General features: G+C 44.4%; 1 pseudogene; it reads right to left on the bottom strand.

Moving 5' to 3' along the window:
• Window positions 1-22,705, bottom strand: part of LOC124039616 — a 306,037-nt pseudogene that overhangs the window by 235,889 nt on the left and 47,443 nt on the right.

A 22,705-nucleotide genomic window follows, 5' to 3' on the forward strand; every position in this document is an offset into this window, starting at 1 on the left:
ACTGAACCTTCTTCCAGCCAGAACAATGGCAACAATAGAGATGAAACAAGACACAAAGCAAACATTTTACTTCATTATTATCAGCTAGATATATGGGATGACAATTATTCATGGGTAGCAGCCAGCCAGCTAAGCCTATTGACTTACCCATTCACTGAACCTTCCTTCTTCTAGCCAGGACAATTGCAATATACGAAACAAGATATACACAAAGCAAATGTTTATGTTAATCGTAATAATGTAGCTAACCACATAGTATAATAGGCAACAATGACCTAAAATCAATGTTATCCAAGGTAGATATCAATTCTTTGTGGGTAGCTAACTAACAATTCTTTCTGGCCAAGTTAAGCTAATCAGTTAATAAAAACATGCTGTGTTAATTAAGGTATCAAACTAAAATATTGTAGTCAGGCAACATATGAGATGTGAATAGGCAACATTTAATTCCGAAGTCGGAGTATATTTTCTCTCGCTTCAGTCTTTGACTAAGAAAATGTGAGTCATTTTTTACGCAGTTGCATCTTGTTCCTTTGAAGCTTGCATCGATGCGTGCTTCAAAATAAATGATGCATACAAACGGAGTACGCATTCAAGTGCCCTCCCTGCGCCATTTCGCATACTTTGAGTCGGACTCATACGCCGACCCTGCCGTGCTCCAATTTGCGTGCTCGGAGCACGGTAGTATCCAGTTTGTGAAACTCCCAGTATCAGGTGTGACCACCATTTGCCTCATGCAGCACGACATATTTCCTTCATATTGAGTTGATCAGGCTGCTGATTGTGGCCAGTGGAATGTTGTCCCACTCCTCATCAATGGCTGTGCAAAGTTCCTGGATATTGGCAGGAACTGGAACACGAGGTTGTACGTGTTGATTCAGAGCATCCCAAACATGCTCAATGTCTGGTGAGTATGCAGGCCACGAAAGAACTGACACATTTTCAGCTTCCAGGAATTGTGTACAGATACTTGGGACATGGGGTCTTGCATTATCATGCTGAAACATGAGGGGACGGTGGCGGACGAATAGCACGGCAATGGGCCTCAGGATCTCATTACGGTAAATGTGCATTCAAATTGCCATCGATAAAGTGCAATTGTATTTGTAGTCCATAGCTTATGCCTGCCCATACCTTAACCCCACCGCCCCAATGGGGCACTCTGCTGATGTCAACATTGCGAACAAACGCTCGCCCACACAACACCATACACGCTGTCTGCCATCTGCCCGGTACATTTGAAAACAGGATTCATCCGTAAAGCGCACACTTCTCCAGCATGCCAGTGTCCAACGAATGTGAGCATTTGCCCACTGAAGTCAATTACGATGCCGAACTGCAGTCAGGTCAAGACCATGGTGAGGATGACAAGCACGCAGATTTGCTTTCCTGAAACATTTTTTTGACCATTTGTGCAAACCCCCAGTTTCAGCAACTGTCCGGGTGGCTGGTCTCAGAAGATCCCACAGGTGAAGAAGCCGGGTGTGGCGTGTTACACGTGGTCTGCGGTTGTGAGGCCAGTTGGACGTACTGCCAAATTCTTTTTTCAATTTTTTAAAATCAGGCGACTTATGGTAGAGAAATTAACATTAATTTCTCAGGCAACAGCTCTGGTGGACATTCCTGCATTTCCGCATGTCAACTGCACAATCCCTCAAAACTTGAGACATCTGTGGCTTGAGCTGCACCTGTGTTATGATCAGCTTCTTGACCTGCAACACCTGTCAGGTGGACGGATTATCTTGGCAAAGGAGAAATTCTCACTCACAGGGATGTAAACAAACGTGGGCACAACATTTATGAGAAAGAAGCTGTTTGTGTGTACGGACAAATTCTGTCATCTTTCACCTTACATGTTGCGTTTATATTGTTGTTCAGTATATATAGTAGGGAGCATTACCATGACTCTTTCAGAGTTACTGTACAAGGACCCACTGACATCTTCTGTGGATAGACCAGCTGTGTATGATGACAAAATGACATGATGAAATTTACCAGTTAGAATGCGCCACTGGGGTGTGTAAATCTAGTCATGAACCCTAGGTCAACCGCTAAAAACGTAGTATGACACTTATATTATTGACATTCATCTCAGAACCAAAAAGTTAACAGTACTTGAGCTGTGCGAGGAAAGAGTGTAAATTCACACAGTACTGTGGCAATTACCTTATTTGTGCAAACTAGGAATGTTATCTGGGTTTCGAAAGAGGGGAGGGAGAGAGCAAGAGTAGAGTGAAGGAAAAAAAAACATCACATCAACATCACATGCTCCCCGCTCCCACACCCTGAAGGAAGAAGTAGCTCAGTACAGTAAACCCAGATCTGATAGGCCAGCTAGGTCAGCAGTTACATGGGTCATTCACTTTTAACCTCCTTTCCACGGTGGCGCTCGCATTACACAAAGCTGGAATAACACGCTAGTCACAGCAGTAAGATAGGATTCTTTCATTAGAGCAGAACAGCACGGTCATCTGACTTAGCCCTACTGCACTCTCAGAGGTTATTAACATGTCCACAGAACAGACAACTTCACTGGGGGTTTGGATACACCGGGAGTCTGTTTGCTGACAGTGAGATCTCACTGCGTTCGACTGTTGATGGATGAGGCGAGTTGTGGCGTGCAATAATCCCATTTCAGAATGATTCCGTCTGTTTTGCCGACTCACGGTTTGCCTCTCACCCAGACAGAGACCCTATTATTCTTCAGCTTGTTTCCCTAGATATGGGGGGCTGTACCTGAATATGGGGCCATCTTTTACACGTCATCTAATAAGGCACGCCGGCAAATGTAGAGGTGGTTTGTCCATTAGCGAAGCCCCTTTCCTCCCCTTTGGTCTTACATTTAGTTATTTTTTAATAGGGTCAGGATGATTGAGATACTAACATGGCATGTATAACCTCTGTTCTATTGTGTCCAGTCAGTGTGTCCCTCTGACATGTGATAAGACACCCTAGGGTGAAGCTACATCCACTTACATCCCTCCCCCTACCCCTCAGCAGGTGGCTATGGTGGGCCAATCAGGGTCAGAGGTCATTCAGACCTAGGTTTCATGTCAGGCCAGTGGCCATTGTGTCCTCTTGCCCTCAAGTGCCTTTCCCCAGACCTCGCCGTGCTTGGCCCACTTCCTCAAACAGGGGTCATAAGACTTCTTATGGCTCTTAATTAGCACTCTAACTCCCAGAGCAGAGAACACAGCCACCCTCCTGTCCTCTCCTGGATGGAAGGCAGACATGATAGAAATAGAATTGCTTCTATGAGCAACACATAATGCAATGTGTCCTGGTGGAAACATTTGGATATAGAACTTAGCTGTAAGACGAGAGAGGGAATATATAGTCCTACTATTACGACAGGCCACTCCTTAATCATACACGGATATGTAATACTGACTGGCACAGGCCCAACTGATGTAACCTGTTATACATAGAGATATATAAATATCAACAGTTGTCAGTTGCGCTCAAATTAGCTTTGAGCATTTACTATACCAAAAAACATTCACACGTTCGCATGACATCGCCCTAACTGGCCGCTGACAACGCAGCGTGAGGGGTGAGTAAAACATTTTTTTTTTAAAGGTAGGAGCTTGATTTATTGCTCTCCACAGCACCTATATACTCCGGTGTATAAATCACGGCAAAGGATATTACCGGGGGGGGGGGGGCAGCTGCAACCAGAGAGAAGCAGCTTCACATCCCAGTAGGGATGCTCCTTAGAGAAAACAATATGATGCTAATGCAGCGGCCTCTGGACCGCCACAACCAGAGTTCCGTCGCGGGCATCAATTAAAAAAGGTCCTGGAGCCGGGGCCTGACTGTGTATGTCACAGCTCTCTACCGAGCCACGCTTTAAACCTCCTCCCCATTGTAGCCACATAAATCACCCTTTCAATGGCAAAGTAAACACCTCCCCGTCTTCCCTGACTATGTCAGGTCATTTCTCAGACAGAGAGGGCATTGGACGATGGACGTGGAGTAGGTAGGAAAGCGATGAAATTAGCAAAAGTCCAGGTAATTCATTCTAGCCTGGCTGTCAGTTGGCAAGCTGGATGAGAGCAGAGACAGTGAGAGCGAAGAGATGCGGCTTTCATGCGAATTAGGCCTCTGATTTATCAGATTAAAAAGGGAAAACAGGGGTCCATTTGTCCAAAGGCGTCACCTTTGTTATCGAGTGACTGAATGGCCTCCTCTTCATCCTCAGTCAATTATCAAATGGTGCTAGTCGATTCCCTTTGTGGCAATTACTCTTCCGTTTGAAATTGAGGAAGCGATCAATGCTGTGCCGGGGGAGCTCATTGTACAGCAAATGAAAGAGGCATTGAACATTTCTTAAATGTTTTTCAATGTCATTGTGGAGAATCAATTTATGTGAAATAATTGAAGAGCATCTGACAAGCGGTCCTTGTTTTTTTAAACAGAAATGGCAACTAAAACATGATATGAAAGAGCATTTTAATTCTATTTTATCTATGAAATAGGCTCTGACAATAGCCCTACAAAATCAAATATTAAATTGTTGGCGTTTCAAGCCACAGCTACCAAGGGACAAACTGCACAACATGAAATTCATCATGAAATCAGATTAAAAAGGAAGCCGTTTGTTAACCCCGTATATTAAAAATATATATAAATAATTAGCCCGGACATCATTAATCTCTAGTTAGCTAAATCTTCCTCTGGCAACTATTGGGCTAGATTTGAATCAATAACCAGCACTAACCGGCCTACAGAGGCATTGTAAACACATCATTCCTCCATGAATACCATAGATGAATCCACACTGGCTCTGCCGTCGGAGACTATAGAGCGTTTCATCCTGTGCTCATTCTATCCACAGAAACCTCTGCTCACACAGAAGAGCCACTGTCTTGTAGACCTCATTAGAAAGGTCAAAGCGGGTGCCATCACTAAGCTATTTCTCAACGTTGGCACAACATTTCACTGCGACTATTGCTGCCCCATCGGAGTGAGGTGATGAGTTGGGGCCCAACAAAGAGAGACTAATGACGTTGAATACAGCCTAATGCTGAGCAGAGCGTAAATCTGCCACGTTTCCTTTGAGAGAGTAAACATTCAAAAGGAACCACCTTATCTGTAGAAGAGATCACGGTCATACCCAGTGGGGGGGATTTTCTCTTTGGGAGACGTTCCCTTGATAATACAATAAGAGAAAATGCTTAGTGCTGAGTGAGTGGGTCATTGGGTTGAACGGGTTCTCTGTTTTTCAGGGGCTTTCTGTTTGGGTGGGGAGGGGGAGGGGTGAGAAAGAGGAAGAAGACTGACCCGTGGGCATCCAGGGGTTGGGCGACGGCCTCTCCATGGTGTTAGCCTGCTCCCATTCAAAGTCATCGTCCTTACCCTGGCTGTAGCCGCATGCCGTGTAGGGCACCTCAAAGTCACAGTCACCTGAGGAATACAACAAAATAGGATTTAGAACCAGTGCTGGAGTAACACAACACATTCAATAAGGCATACTGTGTAGTTCCTGTAAGAGTGAGACAGAGGGAGAGAAATATACAAATTTGACACTGGCAGAAAGAGAGAAAATACAAGGAAGCAAATTACAGAATAGAACTCCTGTAGCTTTGTCTGCAGTAATACATACACTATACATCTAAACACATGTGGACACCCCTTCAAATTAGCGGATTCGACTATTTCAGACATTGGCATTAGAATGGTCTTACTGAAGAGCTCAGTGACTTTCAACGTGGCACCGTCATAGGATGCCACCTTTCCAACAAGTCAGTTCATCAAATTTCTGCCTTGCTCGAGCTTCCCCGGTCAAATGTAAGTGCTGTTATTGTGAAGTGGAAATGCCTAGGAGCAACAACGGCTCAGCCGTGAAGTGGTAGGCCACAGAAGCTCACAGAACTGGACTGCAGAGTGCTGAAGTGCGGAGTGTGTAAAAATAGTCCTCGGTTTCAACACTCACTACAGAGATCCAAAATGCCTTTGGAAGCAACATCAGCACAATAACTTCAAATTGGGAGCTTCATGAAATGGGTTTTCATGGTCGAGCAGCCACACACAAGCCTAAGATCGCCAAGCGTCAGCTGTAGTGGTGTAAAGCGCCCTGCCATAGAACTCTCCAGCAGTGGAAACGCGTTCTCTAGAGTGATGAATCCCGCTTCACCATCTGGCAGTCTGGTGGACTAATCTGGGTTTGGCGGATGCCAGGAGAACGCTACATGCCTGAATGCATAGTGCCAAGTTTGGTGGAGGAGGAATAATGGTCTGGGGCTGTTTTTCATGGTTCGGCCTAGTTCAGCCCCTTAGTTCCAGTGAAGGGACATTTTAACACTACAGCATACAATGACATTCTAGAAGATTCTGTGCTTCCAACTTTGTGGCAACAGTTTGGGCAAGGACCTTTCCTGTTTCAGCATGACAATGCCCCTGCATAGAGCCCTGACCTCAACCCCATCAAACAACTTTGAGATGAATTGGAATGCCGACTGCGAGCCAGGCCTAATCGCCCAACCTCACTAATGCTCTTGTAGCTGAATGGAAGCAAGTCCCCGCAGCAATGTTCCAACATCTAGACCTCCCGAGTGGCGCAGTGGTCTATCGCAGTGTTAGCTGTGCCACTAGAGATTCTGGGTTAGAGTCCAGGCTCTGTCGCAGCCGGCCGCGCAATTGCCGCACAATTGGCCCAGCGTTGTCCAGGTTAAAGGAGGGTTTGGCCAGCAGGGATGTCCCTGTCCCATCGCGCACTAGGGACTCCTGTGGTGGGCCGGGTACAGTGTACGCTGACACGGTCGCCAGGTGTACAGCGTTTCCTCCCACACATTGGTGCGGCTGGCTTCCGGGTTAAGTGAGCATTGTGTCAAGAAGCAGTGTGGATTGCCAGGGTCGTGTTTCGGAGGACGCACGGCTCTCGACCTTCGCCTCTCCCGAGTCCGGGAGTTGCAGCGATAGGACAAGACTAACTATCAATTTGGATATCACGAAATTGAGGAGAAAAAAGGGTAAAAAAAAGCTATAACATTTTTTTTTTTATCTAGCAGAAAGCCTTCCAAGAAGAGTGGAGGCTGTTATAGCAGCAAAGGGGAGACCAACTCCATATTAAATGGCCAAGATTTTGGAATGAGATGTTCGACGAGCAGGTGTCCACATACTCTTGGTTATCTAGTGTTGTACAGTAGCATAGGCTTTCCAATGTCATCACAGCCACTACAGGTCATGCTACCATCGGAACTCTACCACTATGAGGCTGTCAAAAAGCTCACCACACCCACACAAACACCTTACATTAACAGGCAAACCTGACATTATGACAACCACAGACAGAGGAACACCACCACTTCAGCATCTACCACAACTTGACAACCGTCCTGAGAACACTGAGATTTTCCTGTCACAACTGCTTCTAACTGACGTCTGTATACCTGCCAGTGGCCATGGAGGGAAGCCGGCTTTGACTGGATTCAACTTCCACTTACATGAATATAACAGGTCAGGTAGAATATAAAGACGCTGCCATGTGCAATGTCCTCTGTGTATAAACAAGTTCTGAGGTGATTGAACAAAGGCCTGCCTTTGTAATAAATAAATAAAAAGTATGTCTGAGAGCGTCGCTCACACATTGTTCAGAACCCAGTGTGACATTCGGTGAATTGAGAGGATTTGCTATTTTTTGTATTTTTTTAAATCAACCATATATATCGTGGAAGGAGGAAATAAAACAAGGCAAAATGCTCAGTATTGCCTTATTCACAGAGGAAGTGAGTAAATCCCCGCCTTTCCATGTGCTTACCCTTAAGCAGTGTTTCTTTGGCTGCACGGGTGTGATTCAATTCCTTGAAAAGACGGCGGATAAATATATTTTAGCGACACCATGGGCTTTGACGTCTTGTCAAGGTTTAGATGTAATGACTCTGAGATGCATGTAATTTAAGCGCTTGTTGTGTACTGTGCGGGGGAAAAACTGATCGCCTACCAGCCAGCAACAACACCGACAAAAAAAAAAACATTTTTCTGAGCTGCTTTGCTCTGATTTTGACAGAAGCGTGTATTATCTCTGCATTCTGATGCTCTGATTTTGACAGAAGCGGCGTGTATTATCTCTGCATTCTGATGCTCTGATTTTGACAGAAGCGTGTATTATCTCTGCATTCTGATGCTCTGATTTTGACAGAAGCGGCGTGTATTATCTCTGCATTCTGATGCTCTGATTTTGACAGAAGCGTGTATTATCTCTGCTTTCTGATGCTCTGATTTTGACAGAAGCGTGTATTATCTCTGCATTCTGATGCTCTGATTTTGACAGAAGCGTGTATTATCTCTGCATTCTGATGCTCTGATTTTGACAGAAGCGTGTATTATCTCTGCATTCTGATGCTCTGATTTTGACAGAAGCGTGTATTATCTCTGTATTCTGATGCCATTTCATTTCTAAATGAACAACTAGTCATTTGGGCTTTCAGAGACAGAATGAAGTGGTAAGCTTGTCGTCTTTGGTGCTGAGAGAAACTTATTGTCATGTCTACTGTACACAACATATCCTAGAGCAGAGATTCAAAGGGTAACAGAGACTATCAAAAAGAGTGGAAACTATAGGGGGGTTTCCAACAGGATCATAAGCCTCGATTTAAACACGGTCAACAATTCGGTGCCTTGTAGCAAACTGCAACTAGACTACTAGGTCAATGACCAAGCAGGCAATGCTAATCAGTTAGTGTACCATGTCACACCTACATGTTGGTAATATGAAATGACACTGAGAACATTCAACTGATACATTACAGGGACCATGGCACACAAAACACAGATCGGTAGTCAGGAAGAGAGACGTTTAGGCCTGTTCTGCTGTTTACACTGCTGCATCTGCAGCGCACACACACTAAAACACACACATACACAACTCCATATCAAAGGGAGAGCAAATACATAGCCAGTGAATGTGAGGTTGTGTTCTCTATTGAAATAACTGGAAGCAGCGTGGTGCTAGTGGAGTCAGCGAGCGGGGAGAGTGACTTGCAGGCGATAGCTCTTTCATTCATCGCCACTGGTGGCTCGCCACTGTGTTCTTACCCCACGATGGTAGAATCAATTTACTTGGACCCGTGTCGAGCCATTAAATCCACACGCACAGAATGCAGAGAAATGGAAACATTCAGCAACAAAGATATTTAGCCCATTCTATTCACCCCTCTGAATAAAAGCTGCTCTTCCCTTCCCCATGGGGAAACTGGATAGTGCTATTTTAAAAATGACTCAGCGGTGAGGAGCAACAGTTTTTAAAATCTCGCTCCTCCCGTTATCGGCAGATGCAGACGGCTAGTCGCAGGGCCTTTTCCCCGGAACACGCTGTTTCGGGGGTTAAGATTACAACGCAGTGATTATATTTTGACGAGGGGGAGGTAAACACACATTTACTATTTGGCGGTGTGGCCAGTTCGCCGGTTTAATAATGACCCGCTGATATGAGGCGGACAGAGAGACTACAAACTGAAAGGCAATGTTCTCGTAGCTGCTTAAGTTTGATATCCTACCTGTGGCAGGGTAGTCCGATTGATCTATGAGAATTTTAAGGGTCATTTTGCACTACTGTGTTTTTAAACCTTTTCTATTCAATGCTGTCTGCTATTGATACTGGTCATGTAATGTAATTCAATAGGGCCATGCGCTCTGGTCACTCTTCTGGCAACAACTCAGGTCTGCTCTAATGTAAGAGGGATGGTACTGCATGTGTCCAAGGCCATTTTTTTTCACCTTCATTTAACCAGGTAGGCTAGTTGAGAACAAGTTCTCATTTGCAACTGCGACCTGGCCAAGATAAAGCATAGCAGTGTGAACAGACAACACAGAGTTACACATGGAGTAAACAATTAACAAGTCAATAACACAGTAGAAAAAAGGGGGGAGTCTATATACAATGTGTGCAAAAGGCATGAGGAGGTAGGCGAATAATTACAATTTTGCAGATTAACACTGGAGTGATAAATGATCAGATGGTCATGTACAGGTAGAGATATTGGTGTGCAAAAGAGCAGAAAAGTAAATAAATAAAACAGTATGGGGATGAGGTAGGTGAAAATGGGTGGGCTATTTACCAATAGACTATGTACAGCTGCAGCGATCGGTTAGCTCCAACTTTTTTTGATTTTTTTTATTTTTGCAATTCGTTCCAGTCACAGGCTGCAGAGTACTGGAGAGTACAGCAGAGTACTGGAACGAAAGGTGGCCAAATGAGGTGTTGGCTTTAGGGATGATCAATGAGATACACCTGCTGGAGCGCGTGCTACGGATGGGTGTTGCCATCGTGACCAGTGAACTGAGCTTTATCTAGCATGGATATGTAGCGAGGGCCAGCCGACTAGAGCATACAAGTCGCAGTGGTGGGTGGTATAAGGTGCTTTAGTGACAAAACGGATGGCACTGTGATAGACTGCATCCAGTTTGCTGAGTAGAGTGTTGGAAGCAATTTTGTAGATGACATCGCCGAAGTTGAGGATCGGTAGGATAGTCAGTTTTACTAGGGTAAGCTTGGCGGCGTGAGTGAAGGAGGCTTTGTTGCGGAATAGAAAGCAGACTCTTGATTTGATTTTCGATTGGAGTTGTTTGATATGAGTTTGAATGGGAGTTTGAATGGGCTGGACAAAGGCAACCAATGAATTGTGTCACACGCACCAAACACAACAGGTGTAGTAGACCTTACCGCGAAATGCTTACTTTCAAGCCCTTAACCAACAATGCAGTTCAAGAAAATATTTGCTAAATTAACTAAACTTGTAAAAGATTATAGGGTAGCCTAGTGGTTAGAGTGTGTGACTAGTAACCGCAAGGTTGTGAGTTCAAACCCCAGAGCTGACAAGGTACAAATCTGTCGTTCTGCCCCTGAACAGGCAGTTAACCCACTGTTCCTAGGCCGTCATTGAAAATAAGAATTTGTTCTTAAAACCTCTTAGGGAGGCTGCAAATTTTCGCAGCTTTTTGTTAAAAATCACACAACATTTCAGAGCCCTGCTACTCATGCCAGGAATATAGTATATGCATATGATTAGTATGTGTGGATAGAAAACACTCAGACATTTCTAAAACTGGTTAAATCACGGCTGTGACTATAACAGAACGTGCGTTTCATCGAAAAGTGCAGGAAAATCTGATCACTGAAAATGGGAAAATATATCCATGCGCCACTTCAACCAATTGTTAAAAGTGACCCACATTAAATACCTACAGCTTCCACACGATGTCAACAGTCTTGTCATTTGTCTCGGATTTGTTTCTTGGTCAAACCGAAACAAGGCAGCCGATTTCTTCCGGTCTCCGACAGGATGTTTTGGTTGAGAAATATCCGGACATGATTTCAATCGTGGAGCTATAGAATACACATCGCCCCGTGATCATTTTGATAGATTATTAACGTTTACTAATACCTATAGTTGCATTACAAAAGTATTTCGAAGTGTTTTGTGAAAGTTTATCGTCGACTTTTTTTATTTTTAAAAATGACGTTGCGTTATCAAACTCAGTTTTTTCCTTGATTACACAGTCTTCATAGATCGATATCTAGGCTATATATGGACCAATTTAATTTAAAAAAAGACCCAAATAAATGTTTATGGGACATCTAGGAGTGCCAAGAAAGAAGCTCGTCAAAGGTAATGAATGTTTTATATTTTATTTCTGCGTTTTGGGTAGCGCCGGCTACCGCAAAATCTGTCGTGTTAGGTGACGTTGCAGTATTTTGGGGGTACATGCTATCAGATAATAGCTTCTCATGCTTTCACCGAAAAGCATTTTACAAATCTGACTTGGTGGATAGATTCACAACGAGTGTAGCTTTAATTCACTACCTTGAATGTGTATTTTAATGAAAGTTTGAGTTTTATCAAAAACTATAGGTGGCGCTCTGAAATTCCGCTGAGTGATGTTCCTGCATGGGGACTGTATTCTGCGTCATCCTTAAGAAGACTTGCCTGGTTAAATAAAGGTAAAAAACAAAAAACAATGACGAGGCTAAATACTGGGGTTATCGGTACCGAGTCAATGTGCGGGGGTACAAGACAGTTGAGGTAATTTGTACTTGTAGGTAGGGGTGAAGTGAGTATGCATAGATCATAAACAGCGAGGAGAAGCAGTGTAAAAAGAAAGGGAAGGGGTCAATAGTCCAGGTGGCCATTTGATTAGTTGTTCAGAAGTCTTATGGCTTGGGGGTAGAAGCTGTTAAGGAGCCTTTTGGACATAGACTTGCCGCTCCGGTACCACTTGCCATGCGGTAGCAGACAGAACAGTCTATGATTTGGGTGACTGGAATCTGACCATTTTTGTGGTCTCCCTCTGACACCGCCTAGAATATAGGTCCTGGATGGCATGAACCTTGGCCCCAATGATGTATTGGGCCATACGCACTACCCTTTGTAGCGCTTTACGGTCGGATGCTGAGCAGTTACCATACCAGGCGGTGATGCAACCGGTCAGGATGCTCTCGATGGTGCAGCTGTTGAACTATTTGAGGATCTGGGGACACATGCCAAATCGTCTCCTGAGGAGGAAAAGGAGTTGTGAAGAGGGCTCGACGACTGTCTTCGTGTGTTTTCACAGTGATAGTTTGTTGGTGATGTGGAAATTAAGGAACTTGAAACTCTCGACCTGCTCCACTGCAGCCTCGTCGATGTAATGGGGGTGTGTTAAGCCCTCCTTTTCCTGTAGTCCACAATCATCTCCTTTGTCTTGCTCACATTGAGGGAGAGGTGACCTCCCACCACACTGCCAGGTCACAGACCTCCCACCACACTGCCAGGTCACTGACTTCCCACCACACTGCCAGGTTACTGACCTCCCACCACACTGCCAGGTTACTGACCTCCCAATAGGCTGTCTCGTTGGTGATCAGGCCTTCCACTGTTGTCGTCAGCAAACTTAATGGTGTTGGAGTCGTGCTTGGCCAGGCAGTCGTAGGTGAACAGGGAGTACAGGAGGGGACTAAGCGTGCACCCGAGGGGCCCCTGTGTTGAGGATCAGTGTGGCAGATGTGTTGTTGCCCACCCTTACCACCTGGGGCAGCCCATCAGGAAGTCCAGGATCCAGTTGCAGAGGGAGGTGTTTAGTCCCAGACCGTTGATCTTAGCATTGTACTGCGAATAGCAATTTAACTCAACTTCACTCCATCACCTCCCATTTTGTTTGGTGTAGCAAGACACAGATGACAACACAACAATAGATCTTTAGAACACAGCGTCTTCAGAAAGTATTCACACACCCTGACTTTTTCCACATTTTGTTGCGTTACAAGGTGGAATTCAAGTCAAAACTGTAACTAGGCCATTCAGGAACATTCAATATTTAGGTAAGCTCCTCGTGTATATTTGGCCTTGTGTTTTAGCTTATTGTCCTGCTGAAAGGTGAATGTGTCTCCCAGTGTCCGTTGGAAAGCAGACTGAACCAGGTCTTTCTCTAGGATTTTGTTTAGCTCTATTCTGTTTATTTTTATCTGACAAAACTGCCTAGTCCTTGCAGATGACAAGCATGACATGATGCAGCCACCGCTATGCTTGAAAATATGAAGAATGTTACTCCGTGATGTGTTGGTTTTGCCCCAAACATAAAACGTTGTATTCAGGACAAAAAGTTAATTGCTTTGCCACATGTTTTGCAGTTTTACTATAGTGCCTTGTTGCAAACAGGATGCATGTTTTGACATTTTTAATCTGAACTGGCTTCCTACTTTTCACTCTTGTCAATTAGGTTAGTATTGTGGCGAAACTACAATGCTGTTTATACATCCTCGGCTTTCTCCTATCACAGCCATTAAACTCTGTAAATGTTTTTAAGTCACCATTTGCATCATGGTGAAATCCCTAACTGTATTGCAACACCATCCATAGTGTAATGAATAACGCCACCATTCTCAAAGGGATATTCAAATGTCTTCTTTTTTTATTTTCAATCTGCCAATAGGTCCCCTGCTTAGCGAGGCATTGGAAATTATGGGGATTGTGTGTAGGTCAGTGACACAACATTTTCATTTAAACCATTTTAAATTCAGTCTAACACAAAAAAATTGGAAAAAAGTCAAATTGTGTGAATACTTCATGAAGGCACTGTATGTATGCGTACACACATGCACACAGAAGGCAGAGGGATGCACAGACAACCCCTCTGCTCTCCCCTTCAGTGGCTCTCTAGTAGGCTTGGGCAGTATACCATATACGGGGGTATTTGCAAATAGCCACGGGATGATTTTTCAATACCGGTTACAATACAGACAGAGTGTAGACACGCTGCTCCAGAGCCAGAACAGTTCTTCCTTCAGATAAGGATGTGTCAAAACGTTCTTAATTTGGCAAATCCCGAGTGGCGCAGTGATCTAAGGCGCTGCATCGCAGTGCTTGATGCTTCACTACAGACCCGGGTTTGAACCCGGGGTGTATCACAACCGGCCGAGCCCGGGAGTCCCATAGGGCGGCGCACAATTGGCCCAGCGTTGTCTGGGTTAGGGGAAGGTTTGGCTGGAGGCGTATTTACTTGGGTCATCCCGCTCTAGTGACTCCTTGTGGCGGGTCGGGCGCCTGCAGGCCGACTTCGGTCGTCCGTTGAACAGTGTTTCCTCCGACATATTGGTGCAGCTGGCTTCCGGATTAAGTGGGCGGGTGTTCATTAAGAAGCGCGGTTTGGCGGGTCATGTCTCGGAGGACGCATGACTCGACAATTGCCTCTCCCGAGCCAGTTGGGGTATTTCAGAGTTGAGACAAGATCGTAATTCGATTGAATTTGGGGAGAAAAAGGGAGTTAAATAAATAAAAATAATAATAAAAATGTTAATTAACAATCTTAATTTGCACAATGTCTCTCGTTCACATTCACTTGGAAATGTCTAAACTCACCAAAAATGACATTCGCTAGCTCCTACCTACAGGTATATATGTATAACTTTATGAGCTGTATTGCCAGTCTTTGCAAGTTGTTTATTTTAATTTGCACTTGATGGCATATTTAGCTAGCAGCCTCCATTCACTATTACTTGTGCAAATTATATTAGCACTTTTTTTTGTGGCACCCTTTGTGTACTAAACCGGTAATACCATAAATCCCAGGATGAGAGAAGGACGGTATGACTATATGAACATCTGGATCCCGCCCAACCCTACTCTCCAGGGCCAGTCTGGCAAACAGTAAATGTAAACAGTGTGGACAGCCAGTTGAATTGATCCCTCTGCAAATGAGTGAGCAATACTTTAGCGAGATGTTGGGGTGTACATGAAAGGGTCTGACGGGGCCTCAAAGGACCCAATCTCCCTCCATACTCCTCGATCAATAACGCTTCTTCCCGGTCATCTTCTCTGCCTTTCAAGAAAAAAATAAAACAAGCAAACAGACCAAAGCTACACTAAAGCCGGTACAAGATTTATGTGGTAAATATTTCAGATTTCTATGTGAGAGGCGCTCCACTGGCCTTTATAGTCTGATATGTTGTGCATTTTTAAAACTCCATCAGTCTTTTCATGGCTTTGAGCCACCGGCCACAATCAATAATCCTCCTCCTCATGATGGAACCCATTCCTCCCCAAAGTTTTTCCTTAAAAGGGCTTTTATTGTTGGACCCGGTACCAATACAGTAGTTATTCTTGAACAGAGGATATGTGGTTCACTTTGTTATTTTTTATAATTCTGTTAAGTTTCTGCATTTGTGTCTGACTAAAACTGCCACTTTTGTTGCCTAATAAATCTATGACACACCAACAGTATTCAGAAAAACTGCCTAAACAAGCAAACTATAAATGTGATGAACATCACCACAAAACAAAGGGTAAGGATTCATACCCATAAGCCTACCTGTTTGTGTCCTGATAAATTCAACAATGCAAGCCCTGAGCAGATGTGGTTCGTACCCATCCTCTATCCTAGCAGCGCCCGTTCCACCAGTAACAGCTTCCTATATAACAGGTAATTCCACACAGAGATGGTAGAAATAATACCATCCTCCTACCCCATCCCAGCTGGGCAATTACATGGCCTCCAACACCCGGTCCTCTCTGGTGAGGGAAACCCCCGAGTGTGCATTTGGGCTCGGCGGTCCCTTGTGGCCTGTTCCTGGCATTATGAGCATCTTGTCTTCCCCTCAGCCTCCAGAGGACACCAAGCACAAAAGCAATCTCAGGTAATTTAAAACCTGATGCCTGCTATCGCTCTACTCTCTCTCCCCGGCTGTGCCACCGATACAGCCTGAGCCCTGAGAATCCCGCTGCTAAACCCGTTTGGGACTGATGGGCCCATTGCGGCCTTATTTTTATTTTTTTGCTTTTGTTTATCTGAGGGAGCTAGCCAGGTGTCGAGGGCCCTTCTTCGCTCTGTCAGAATGAGCTGTCTGAAGAGAATGACGCGTAGTTTGGGAGGCCTTTAGAAAGGCTTTTAGAATGGGGTCAATTTACATGTCATCATCAGTTGCAGAATAATTTTCTCTCGCTTTCTCCCAATGTCATCTCTCCTTCTAGAGGAAAACCAATGAGGTAGGGAGATTTCCCTGATTAACGTCTTCCATTGGGGAGGAGAGATGCTGGTCAGGCTGTGTATTGCTCCAGACCCAGATAGCAGCCTGGTCCCAGAAATAAAAAAACGAGAGAGTCGGGGGAGAATCCGATGCATCAATCTCTGCATCGATGCGTTTATGACTCCTGACAACCGCGATAAACTGTCTCTTGCGCGTCGCCGCAGCAACTCAGCCTAACAAAGTTATAACTCTCTGGGAAGACTAGACAAAAACAAGACAAGAGCTGTGCTTCTCACCACACGTTTTCCCTTAACACCTTGTAATTATGTGCTCTGGTGTGTGGAATCAGTGTGTTACAAACAGTATACGGGCCCCTGGGGCACTGAATTGCAATGGGCTCTGTGGTACAGCCAGGTTGTGAGCTAAGGTCCAAAATATTTGCAGCGGCTCTGTTCAAAGAGAGGAAATCACAGATCAACAACAGGGGCATGTCACATGCTGCAATCTACAGTACCTTCATCAGCAGAGAGAGCTCAAACAGCCAGACCGGTAGGCCCTCACAGTTTCGGGCCTCAACTCAAGTACAACAGACCGCCTCCAGGTCAGAGAGATTAGGATAATCCCAAAATAATTTGGGAGAACAACAAGGGAGCGGGATCCCAGGGGGATAAAGGAATGGCTCCGAGTCAACCTTATTCCACTGGCCATACAGGCAGGGGTGTAAAGTACTTAAGTAAAAATACTTTAAAGTACTACTTAGTAAAGTACAGATACAAAAAAAACTATTTTTATTTGACAACTTTTACATTTACTTCACTAGATTCCTAAAGAAAATGTACATTTACCCTGTCACCCAGTCCTTCTGTAGCTCAGTTGGTAGAGCATGGCGCTTGTAACGCCAGGGTAGTGGGTTCGATTCCCGGGACCACCCATACGTAGAATGTATGCACACATGACTGTAAGTCGCTTTGGATAAAAGCGTCTGCTAAATGGCATATTATATTATATTATTACCCTGTCACCTATTTACCCTGTCACCCATTTACCCTGTCACCCATTTACCCTGTCACCTCGCAAGACATTTACTTTTACTCAAGTATGACAACTGGATACTTTTTCCACCACTGCATACAGGACACTACAAGGTCAAATCTGTCGTTCTGCCCTTGAGCAAGGAAGTTAACCCACTGTTCCCCTGACGCCGAAGACGTGGATGTCGATTAAGGCAGCCCCCCGCACCTCTGATTGAGAAGGGTTGGGTTAAACACAGAAGACACATTTCAATTGAAGGCGTTCAGTTGTACAATCCCCTTTCCCTTTCCTATCATGTCCATCTCAGTAGATGAAGACCATTCGCTTCCTTACAGTTTGAGGGGGAAAGTTTATCAGCTGCATCAACCCCTCTTTAAATGTGTTTAATTAGAGAACATTTTAATATGTGTGTATTTCTGAAGTTATGGCACTCAGTCACTTCCAATGTCATCAACTGACGGGCTATCTTGAAATGTTCTAGTTATTGACACCATCTGACATGGTTCACTTTGTGGCTGTTCTAATGGAGTAAGAGCTAACAGCTTTTAAGAGTATACTTCCATACGGAACCAGTTTCACTGGACATTTTGTAAAAAATCTGAAATTGTATCAATGTTTTTACTCTTGAGCTGTAGAGACTGGGAACTGCCCATTGCTGTTCCACTACACTGCAGTTGTGGAATTTCTAAATATATTCTACCATAAATTTCCGCAACATCAGCCAGCCATTTTCTGTAAACCTTGGGAGACTACCTCTCACACCATAGAATCGTTGAAACGTTGACGGGAGCGTTTGGCTTTTCATGACTTCATTATTTCTCTATCAATAAGGGTGAGAATCTAAAATGCATTAGGCTGAGAGGTGACCTGTGGTTTAAACGCAGGCCCATTGACCCGAACAGCAGAAGTAATTAATCATATTATGCTCATATCGAGCTTCTCGCAAACTCTGGCAGCCCATCGCCAACCATTCACTTTATGCACCAGGAGGCCACTCGCTCGATACTACTACCCCCCCTTCTACTCCACCTCCCAGCTGGGAGATACACTTGATCAGCCGAGCGGACATCCTACTAATGGAAACGTAGCAGCGGTGTACACGACCCAGCAGAGATGGGACAGAGTCCGAGGAACGGGGAGAAGAAGAATCCCATTTCTCCACAGGTGGATAGGAGACATTGCAAATAGCAGTCTGGTTTTAGCAGCCTCAGCACGCAGTCAATGGCTTTACCCTTTCCAATGCCTTTTTTGGCCATCCAACGTCCATCCATCCACAGGGAGGGAGAAAACCAATTTAGCAGGCTCCATCTTACCATCATTTCAGCAGTCCCCTGTGATTACCTGGGTCCTCTCGGATCAAAGTGGCTATATTATTCATTAGCCGAGTTCAAAGGGGCTAAATCACTTGTCACTACTTTCCTCCAAGGCTATGGGGCAAAACCCAGAAATGTGGAAATCTAGATGGGCCATGTACCCCGGGAGGGCCAAAAGAGTACTGGCTTAAATGCAATGAACCAATCAACGTAGGACTAGCAATAGAGGAAGCTAAGTGTTTGACATATAGACTGTGCCATTTGCTGCAACACGCGTAGAAGCGGTCATTGAAACCGATTCAAGAGTGGGTGAAACCAGGCATCCCTGTTGTTACAGAGCAACTTCCTCTTCGTCTCAACGAAGCGATTAAACACAGCGGCCGTGTGATAGCAGAAGGATGAAGGGAGACGTGAATAGCGTAGCGCCAGGTAAGGGGGATGTGAAATCAGATGGAACGGCCTCCTGAGCGGGCCGCTAAGGAGACGTGAGGGATGGCAGGCAGTCTCCGTCCTCTCACTGCCGCCAAATGATGATGGATGAGACGTCCGAGCGACGGGGAGATTCACCACTACAAGATACGCCGCTTCACCATCTTCCAAGCTCTATCATAAACTCACTTCCACGCCATAATTATACTACATCCGTCTGTCTTTACGGCCACAACGGCGCTCAATTAGGACGAGTCTAGACTCGTAAGCCTCACTGAGACAACGATGATTGCAGACAGTGAGACGAGGGAGGTGGTATTGCGAGTATGTACTGTAGCACTGTGACAGAGTAACTAATTTTGTCACATAACACAGCTGTGCACTGCTGGCCAAGCGTACTGACAGTGAATGATTGAGCTATGCAGTGAAACATATTCTAAGCATGTTGTAAATTGGGGGAGCGTGGCGTGGAGGTGCTGTATACCATGTGAGGGCAAGCAGCTGTGATCAGGCTTTGCACGGACAAGGGACAATATATCCAAGGTCCCGTTGCACTAAACGTTCATATGACATAAATGAATTGAGACTGATCATTCATGCAAGCATGCATGCTAGTAGACAATCACCATGATCCTGCTTTTACATTTCGCACTGTGCTGCAAAACTGTGCGTTCAACATCTGTTTAAGGAATCGACCCTACACCTCCTGCCAATAGATGCGACACACCCAGTAACTTTTTTGTGAGCTGACAAAAATAAGGGATGCCAGTCAGTCGCTTCCCTTACATTGGGGGTAATTAGAGCTTGTGTTTTAAATGTGGCTTGTGATTTTACTACTGTGGTGGTACAGCAGAGAGAGGGGAGGGTGACTACTAGCCTACATTTATAGCCTGGCCTGTGGAACCTCAGAGAGTGAATGAAAACCCTCTGGAGCCTCCGTTTGAGCCATAAAAACCATGCCAAGAGCCAAAATGTGATATTTTGCACTCACTGCACTATTCCATGCAAGTGGGTGAACGAGAACAAGAGTGATCGACGTAGATATTTTAACAATGCAGTTTGTCTGTGTAGGTGATGAACAGCTGAAGGAGGTTCAGGGAAGCTAGACCTTACATCTGTTTCACTGAATAAGGGAGAAAGTGTGATACTTTTCAAAGTTCCAGTATGACACAGGACCTCCACCCTCTGGGTACTAGACAGAGAAGTCCAAGTCTTTACTAGTTATGTTGGAGAGTCAGAATGTTTGGTCTCCGCATAGCAACTCGTAGGTCAAACGGGGACCACTTGGATGCAGCCCAGTTAGATAGGGCTCACACGCCTTACTTGGTGTGTGTTGGCGAGGCCCTGCGTAGCTCTGCAGATAGAAATACACAGACTGGGCAGGCTCCATAGAGCTGTTTTTATGCTCGGCTACTGGCATAAAAAGAGAGCGTTGGAAACAAGGGAAAAATATACAATTCTATCAAACACAGACTTGTGATGTGAAAGTATCTCTTGAAAGGGTGAGTCTGACTCACATGGAAAAGAAGACTAATTATCAGATTTTATTTTATTTTAATGAAAACAATAAATCCTGTTCCTAGCCATGGCTCATTCATCCCAGACTTCCTGCAGATAAAAAAAAGTGAACTTCCTCTCTCAGCTCCCCCCTCACATTCTGCCAAACCAACGCAAGTGGTGCCAGTTCAACGACCTCTGGAAATTGACAGATTCCTCAGCACAAGAGTGCAGTGTGCTGAATTTGAGTTCTCTACTTGCTGAACCCCTCAGTATTTGTACGGAGACTCGAAGGGGAGAGAAGCACAAATCCCACATGGTTCTCTTTATTCAACATCACCCGACAGAAAACATTTACATTTAAGTCATTTAGCAGACGCTCTTATCCAGGAATGCACAGCAAACAACATCTCTGCATTCCTGACAGATGCACTGTACAGAGCAATCATAAAAAAACGCTCAGATGCATATTTTCAAGATGACAAGGGGATTTGATCATACTGTGCAAATGAAAGCCAAAGAGGAAATTAGATATGCGTTTTGTCTCTATTTGGGCCCAAACATGTTTCCCAATTATACTGTCCGGTGGCAAGTAGCCTAGCGGTTAAGAGTGTTGGGGAAGTAACCTAAAGGTTGGTCAAATCTGCCGTTCTGCCCTTGAACAAAGGCAAGAACAACTGCAAGAACAACATGTATGTCGATTAATGTCGATTAAGGCGTTGGGTTAAAATGCACTAGACACATTTCAGTTGAATGCATTCCCATTTCCCTTTGCATTGTTTTCCGTGGGTTGCTATGGTTTCAGGACTTTCTCTCCAAAGGATTGAACGGCTTAGTAATAGTATGTCAAATAAGATATTTTCAGGACAATATTTTTTACTTTAAAAAGTATACTAAACAAAAAACATTTGGTGCAAGTTGAACAAAACCATACAACTCTAAGCACAAGGACAAGTTTTACAATTTCCACTGAACATTTTATCATAAATCTTTAACGAAACATTGCATCTGCACAGTTTTTCCAGTAAATGTACCTTTTGGGGGTTGCAAATTGATAAATGTAGTCATTGAGCATAGAGTTGTAAGGTTAGTGTGGTCAATGTTTTTTCTTTTAGCATACATTTTAAAAGGGAAAAATCTGAGTCTCCGTGTAATTCTATTACTGTGGAATTGCACTTCACCAAACCGTGGGGGTCAAAGCAATTAGGTTCCTGTAGCAACTCCATTCACTTGGAGCATTAAAGTTATTTTTCTATTAAAGAACATTTCTTAAGATACGATCTCATTCTGACCATTCCTTAACCCATAGCCTACAAACAAAATAACTCTGGCTTTTCCAAAGAAAGACCTATAATTTACATTCTAATCATATTCAAAAGGGACATATGTAGGCTACAAAAATCTATAAAAAATAAAACCATTAATGTCAAAGCTACAGGGTAGAGTTTTGAATTGGATACATATTGGCACAATACAGGTTTCATTATTGATTCGATTCAGCTACTTTTTCAGCTATTTTTGCTACAATTCAGCTATTTTTGCTACAAAGCAAAATATATTTCCACAAATTAATCATTCTAGTGGATCGCAGAGTCAACTTGCCTTTTGTCCAGGATTTGACTAAAAGATACTGTAGGTTGCGTTTATAGACCCAGTCGAGGCCTCTAATAAAAACCCAAACAACAAAAGGGGAAAACAGCAAATCAGCAGCAGACCCACGACTACAAAACCGCAGGCTGAACAAGACTTTGGCAGATGCATCCACTGCACAGTTGTGTTCCAGATGCTTTGTCTGTTGCACTTATCCGAGGTCCAGGGGCCCTTTCTCACTCTCGCTCCCTCTCATTGTTTCTCGGCCACAAACGGGGCACAAAACAAAATCAACACGTACCACCAACGCTGCCCTGCTTCCCCATAGCTCTGACAGCGAGAGACATGATGGATGTTTATTTTTGTCTCAACTGATTCACTACGCCACCACGGCTCAATATCGCAG

This window comes from Oncorhynchus gorbuscha, linkage group LG07 (genome assembly GCF_021184085.1).
Source record: "Oncorhynchus gorbuscha isolate QuinsamMale2020 ecotype Even-year linkage group LG07, OgorEven_v1.0, whole genome shotgun sequence".
Taxonomy (NCBI): Eukaryota; Metazoa; Chordata; class Actinopteri; order Salmoniformes; family Salmonidae; genus Oncorhynchus; species Oncorhynchus gorbuscha.